The 7,316-nt window shown below is 34.2% G+C and overlaps 1 pseudogene; it reads right to left on the bottom strand.

The window, feature by feature from the left end:
* Window positions 1-4,006: 4,006 nt before the first annotated feature.
* Window positions 4,007-4,926, bottom strand: LOC476081 (annotated as a pseudogene).
* Between the last annotated feature and the right edge of the window lie 2,390 nt (window positions 4,927-7,316).

Here is a 7,316-nt window from a genome sequence, read left to right as displayed (position 1 = left end):
TGTCACTGAACAACTGATCAAAATATTTGCAGTAAAAGGAGGAAAAGAAGTCCTGTTATAAAGAAAAATATATTTAAAGACTATATAAGGCATAATCCATTTTGAATGCCTTCAACTCAATTCGCTAAACTATGAAAGTATCTTTTTAGTTTGAGTAATTATTTTCATATGTCAGTCCTTCTGAAAGAGATATTTGTTTTATTTTTTTTTTTCTTTTGTGAGTCATGAACACTATGCAATTGTCCATACCTGTTGTGTCTGGCCTAAAGAGACTAATAATCACACAATAGTTTTTGCACTTTTTGGTCTGATGTTAGTGGGTGCTTTGAGGCAAAACTGAATGAATTTCCAATAGCCAGTCCAAATTACAAGAAATACAGACACAAAATGCCTGGGGTTATCCTCAAATGAAGTTACATTTGAATTGCATCCAATATCCTTTATTACGATGTGGAAATGCTCAAAGCAAATACAATAGTTTCTCTTTGCCTCTGACACTTAAGTTCACAGTGTTAGGTTTAAATATAACTTTTGTAATGGCTACTTCACTGAGGAAACTTGAAAAATATTTCATGCAGAATGACAATTTTCTGTAATAACCTATTAGAGTTTTGTTTGTAGGGCAAAACCGGGATCTCAATATAATATGAATTGAATAACAAAATTTTATCAATTGAGATTCCACTCATAAGCTATTTAAGTTGTTCAGGTTAAAAAATTTCATATTAGCATTAAATTTAAAGCATAGACATGCTGGAGGAGAAATAATAAAAATATCTTTAGAGAATAAACTGTTTTCAAGGATCCAAGTATTAGATGCCACATCACTTGTTTGTGTGATCATTATAAATAAAAACACACATTTGTGTCATATTTTAATATATTAATACATATCCACAAACATTTATTATTGTCTTCATAGGTAATTCATGTGCTTGGTAGCTTAATGCATGTAGTTAAAAGGACATAGTTATTAGTTTCAGACAAAATTATTTCCAATTCTGGCTTTGTAACTTGACAGCTATATAAACTTGATTAAATTACTTAATTTGAATTTCAGATTCCATTCTTATGAAGTAATAATAATATTGACTTCCTTTTAAAATCTATGAGTAGATTATAAACAATGTGTTTGAAGTCTTTGGCAATATTCATCTGTAAACAAATGACTGCTATTAAACATCATTCCTAGACTGGTTCTAGTTTCAAAGACACTTAAGAAAAAAAAAAAAAAAACAGGATCTGTTTAAATAAAATTAACAGTATGCTTTTTTTCACTTATACTGATTGGTTTCTTTGTCAATTAGCCTGAATTAGCTAAGGGTTACTGGTTTATACAGCACATTTAGATAATAAAATAATTATGCACATTTATATTATAAATCAATCTTTCTGATCACTTCAAATTGGGCAAAATTAAACCAAAATTCTATGTCAGAAGAATTCACTTTTAACCAGCAAAGACTAGACTATGAGTTAATTGTGATCATGACAGAGACTGTCTCAGGGGAGAGGATACCATGTATGTCAAATGGCTGGGAAATCTTATTTCATTCCCTGAAAGATATTTTTGCTCATCAAATAATACTGAGTGAATGCTAAGAGCTGTCTGATTATCCACATCTATTTCTCTGATAATTTCTTTTAGAATTCCCTCCCCCATAGACTGAGGAAATTAAAACCATCACTAACATCTACTTTTAGCTCAAAACTCTGCTTATAGACATTTCCTATGATTTACTGACAAAATGAAAGCATTTAGAAGAGAACTCTCTAATATTCCTATTCACACATCTATCACCTTCTTTAAATCTGTACTCCCCACCCACCCACTAACATTGTCATTCTTGTTATGATAAGTTAGCTCTCCTTGCTTTATTCCAAGGCTTTCTCTCCTACTTGTACATTGGACAATGTTTTCTCTTGCTTTATTGAAGTATTCCATCCATAAATCATTCTTTATTCTGATTACAAGTTTTATACTTCCTTCACCCCATGTTGACATGGAACCTTCCAGCATTAACCCCATTCTTTGCTCTAGTCTTTTTTCTACAGGGTTTTCTATGTTTGCTGATTCTACTTCTCTTTTAATTTCTCCTAATATTCTAGTCACTTTTTAAATTCTACTACTTCAGTAAAACTAACATTGGTAAGATTACCAACACTGCCCATTTTACCAAACTTACTAGTCAATTTTTACTTTTTATTGTTTTCAATCTTTCTACAGAAAAAAAAATTAGCAGAATATACCACTCCCTCTTTGCAATTATTGCTTTACTGGACTTCCCAGACTCTACACTGTTCTCTGTCTGTCTCTCTCTCTCTCTCTCTCTCTCTCTCAATATCAATGTCTATTCCTTTTGAGTCTCATATTTATCCATCTTTATCCTTTATCCTATATGAAATACATACACTGAAGTATCCAAGAAACAGATTCTTAAGTTCTCTTCCCTTCGTGTATTCAATTTAGGTGGACTTGAGAGTCATTAATCTTTAATATTCTAGATTAACCAATGACTCTCAAATGTATGCCCTCTCCTGTGATGTCCACATTCTCATCAAAAAAGTCTTTTGAACATTAGAAATTAAATGTCTAATATACATCTCATTATAATTTTTGACCCCTTAATCCATTCCTTCCCATTCTTCATAAAATGCTACTAACATTTAATTAGTTGCTGAGTAAATGTCATTCCATGAGGGTAAGAATTTTGTCAAAGTTGTGTATTACATTATCCCTCACAACTGACAGAAATACCCAAATAGAGTAGCTACTCATTAATGGGAGCAGAAAGGTAGATAGCCAGGAAGGAAAGAAGAATTATATTAAATTGAATGAAGGGTTAAATGAAGGAAGATTATCCAAAACTACGATAGGCTATATAACATGTCTAATGAAGCACATCTATTAATAGCCATTATAGATTTAATCCAAAATTGGCCAAACACAAAAGCCACTTTTCATTCATTTTCTCTGACTCTCAAGTTAGTACAATGTAAAATTAGTCAGTAGCTTGGATCTCTTTGCTCTGCCTCTAGTAGTGGGTGGACAAGCGCGCTTTCTATCATAATTCCACTCTCCAAGGCCAATGGGAACTTTTTACACATTTAAGGTCTGCATACCATTTAAGAAGATTAAAAATGGAACTGAGAAACTTTCACATAGATATACCAATATAAATAGAAGAATAAATGGAAAATAGAAAAAAAAAGGTAAAAATCTCACATGTTCTTTTCAGAAATACAGCAGATTTTTATGTAAGTATGGGATACATTAATCACATCAAATAGTAGTTGTAAATAGACTTTTTACTCATCAGCGTTGTATTGAATCACCTATCAACTGGCTGTTAACCTTCTCAAAGAAACATTTGAAGACTCCAATTTGCCCTTGTTAAAATATTTAGTTCTATAGACTGTTCTATGACAGAATAATTTCAAAAACATATGATTGACATGGTGTGTTCAATACTTTATATTCAGTAAACATGACCTACAAAGATGTTTCTTAAAGTATACTGTGTCTCAAATTGCCTGTTTTTGTTATAAGGGACTTAATATTACAGAGTTAATTTTTGCAATTTTTATTTTTATTTTTTTAAATACTCTTAAGGCATTTATTTATTAAAAAGTTCTCTGCCAAGATTTCACATTAGCTTAAAATTCAAATCAGTCTTTACATTTCTCTACTGAGGACTGCACCTCAGTATATACCTAAAAGCAGCGAGTGTTACGAGCATCCACACAGTGAGCCCCCTGGTCAGCTTCTCTGTTCCCCAGGTGACCCAACTAGAAGTTAATACTGCTCTGCTACAGGGTTAAAGCTCCTAACTCAAACTCATTGGAAAAGGGGTGAAACTTCTGCAAAGTGCACTTTAAGAAGAGGTACTGTTTGCTCATGAAAAGAAACCAGTGAGTCCTCTAAGAATAATAAAAGGGGGTATTTTACAGTCAAGCACATGATTTGGAATGAAGAATTCAGATGTTGCTCTGCTGGTCCAGTCTGTTAATACACTTCTTGTTCCTCCTGTGGGCCCCCCTTTCATCAGGTATCACAAAGCCTTCATCTGTGGCATAGAGAATGTCCAGGATCCTCTGCAATACAGGACGGGCACTGAGGGGGGCACTTGATGGGATGAGCGCTGGATGTTATGCTATATGTTGGCAAATTGAACTCCAATAAAAAAATAAATAAATAAATAAAAAATAAAAATACAGGGTTGTTTTCCCCTTCGTTCTCCTGGCAAATCAATTCAATGTTTTTTAGCTTTCCAAAGTAGAAATCTCTCTCTTTCTCCAAGTCTTGGACGGTAAGTTTCCATACATTCACCTGCTGCATCAATTCAGCTGCTTCATCATCCCGTTGCCCACACTAGGATTCTTTCGCACCACACCCGGGCCAGCCTTTAGGGTTGCAGTAGTTCTGTGTGTTGCAGTGGGCCTCTGTGGAACTGCACTGCTAGAGCTGAGAGGTTTCTTCGGGTTGTTCAGAGCTGGAGCAACAAGGGAGGGAGCCACTGCAGTGTCTTGACCTTGTCTGGCAGCTACAGGGTCACAGTCTTTTCCATCATAGTTTGCATCAAAAAACTTCTTGAACCACTGAACAAATTCAAAATTGTCCTGAAACTTTCCTTTTACTAATTTGTCCACAGGACTTATTTTGTCAACACCCATTCTCTTAATACCTGCTTGTAGTATTTTGAGGTTCTGGATGTATTCATGCTCTAGTTTAGCCTGGAATTTCACTTTCTTCAAGGCAGTGGAGCCAGGGAATAGCATGTCCATGAACTGACAATAGGCAGCCCCTGAGCACAACTGTTCAATCTTTGTCAGATTCAGCTGCAAAGACTCATTGATCCAGGCCAGCATATCATGTTGACTTAGGTTAACACTGGTGACAGACGTTGAGTATAAGTTCACTGCCATCCTCGGCTCTTGGCGGGACCATGTCCACTGCCTGTGCCCGGCTTCTGCTCCGTCTTTGTCTAGTTCTGCAATTTTTATTTATTTTTATTTTTTTTTATTTATTTATGATAGTCACAGAGAGAGAGAGAGGGGCGCAGAGACACAGGCAGAGGGAGAAGCAGGCTCCATGCACCGGCAGCCCGACGTGGGATTCGATCCCGGGTCTCCAGGATCGTGCCCTGGGCCAAAGGCAGGCGCCAAACTGCTGCGCCACCCAGGGATCCCCTAGTTCTGCAATTTTTAAAAGTAAAATTTTTTAGATTCCTTTTATAGGTAATTCAGGTTTTTATAGTTACTCAAACATAGACATTTTTTATTTTTTATTATTTTTAAATAATTTATTTATTCATGAGAGAGAGAGAGAGAGAGAGAGAGACAGAAACAGGCAGAGGGAGAAGCAGGCTCTCTGCAGGGAGCCCAATGTAGGACTGGATTCCGGACCCTGCGATCACACCCTGAGCCAAAGGCAGATGCTCAACCACTGAGCCACCCAGGCATCACAAACAGTTAAACACAAACTTTTTAAAGTCATATTTTAAAAAATGTATATCTGCTTGCTTTCTAGTTCAGTTGTAAAATGAATTTACCAGAAAAATGGCAATAATTCTTTGTTATAGATGTTCAATCATCTGAAATCACATACTGATTTCCACTTATTTTTCCAACTATGATTATATATAAATAGTTTTAAATTTTACTTTTAGAAGTAGCTCTTTTTGCCTTTTTAAAAAATTTTGTTTTTGTTTTGTTTTGTTTTTTGCTCCCTGGTTTAAGAATAGGTTCTTGTGTGAAATACTAAAAGACAAACATAGTCTCTAAGGCAAACTACAGTTCTTTGTCAATCAAAACATTTCCCCCTGAGGTTTTCATTTGTTATATGTGATTAATGTTTTACTGAGTGGCAATTTACCTGAAATGTTTCAAAGTTATGTGACCATTTACACTCCCAAAACTATTTTTTGTCTTGTCTTAAATTTATATAAATCACTTATCTCTGTGGAATAATGTCATGTGACATGATCCCCTTATGAGATACTTAATTCTTCTGCTACATAGATTTTATACTTACTAATTCTTTTAAAAATAGTTTCTATACTATAGTATAATATGTAACAATGTAGAAAAATAACAAGTGTATGTGTGGTATGTATGGTAGAGTTGTTCAATAAATGACAGATATACACATGCACCTATGAAGACAAGCCCAGCTATAACTCCCAAAAAGCAACAGACACTGCTATACATATCTAATATTACCACTGACAATCTGACCAATTTTATAGCTGAGTTCATTGCAAATGGAGTTTAGGAGAGCAAAGTGTGTAGAACCAGAAAATAATGACCAAATATAAGACATTATTCAACAAATTTATGCCAATTACTTCAATGACCATTTTGTTTTCTACTTAATTTTTCTTTTTCACATATTCATTTAATGTTTTAGATCTTGAAAAAGCAAATTTTTTTTTTGAAAAAGCAAATTAAACATGATCTGAAATAATGGTAAATATCAATTTCAAGTTAATGAAAACAAAATAGCACTTGTTTTAATTGTTAGGATTCTTATTAGGCCTGAAGAAATATGTAATTGAAAATAGTGTCTAAAAATGAGAAACGTTTTTTATTTTTTTCTTTTACTTCTTTTTTTCAAAGCTGCATACAAAAAAGTTCTGTTGTTATTGATATCTCAGTGTTATTTTTCTGTCAGTTCACTTGCTGTATTAAGTAAAGATCATTGGTTACTGAAGAATTGGAAAATAAAGGATCATCCCTATTAGGTAATTTAACAAGTGAATGCTCACTTCTAATACTTGACTCAGTGAATATATGGGCTTTTAAAAAAGAAAGACCATTTCATCAGTTGCTTATTTTTATTTATATATAATCTCTACTGATGAAGTTTTTCAGAGAAATAATTACATTTCTGCGGCACCTAAGTAGCTCAGTTGGTTAAAGTATCCAATTCTTGATTTCGGTCCATGTCATGATCTCAGGGTCCTGGAATCAAACCCTGCATAGGGATGAGCTCGTGGCCAGGAATCTGTTTTAGGATTCTCTCTCCCTCCACCCCTCCCACCTCTCTCTCCTTCTCTAAAATTAATAATTTTTTTTTTAAAGAGAGAATTTTCTAAACAAAGTCAGACTTTTCCACATCTTGAAAGAGTACATTAGTCAAATAAAACAATGGTAAATGAGCAAACTCTTGGTATAATTTCCACATTTGGGTACTTAATGCAATTAAGTGATAAAGAAGGCAGGACCCCATCCCATTGGTCTCTCATTTTCCCACTTTACTTCTCTGCTTTTTCCTTGACTTCTGGTAAAATATTCAGTCTTATTTATAATATTGC

This window comes from Canis lupus, chromosome 19, assembly GCF_011100685.1.
Source record: "Canis lupus familiaris isolate Mischka breed German Shepherd chromosome 19, alternate assembly UU_Cfam_GSD_1.0, whole genome shotgun sequence".
NCBI classification, from domain to species: Eukaryota; Metazoa; Chordata; class Mammalia; order Carnivora; family Canidae; genus Canis; species Canis lupus.
The sequence above is the reverse complement of the archived record's forward strand: the minus strand, read 5'-3'. Positions and strand labels throughout refer to the sequence as shown.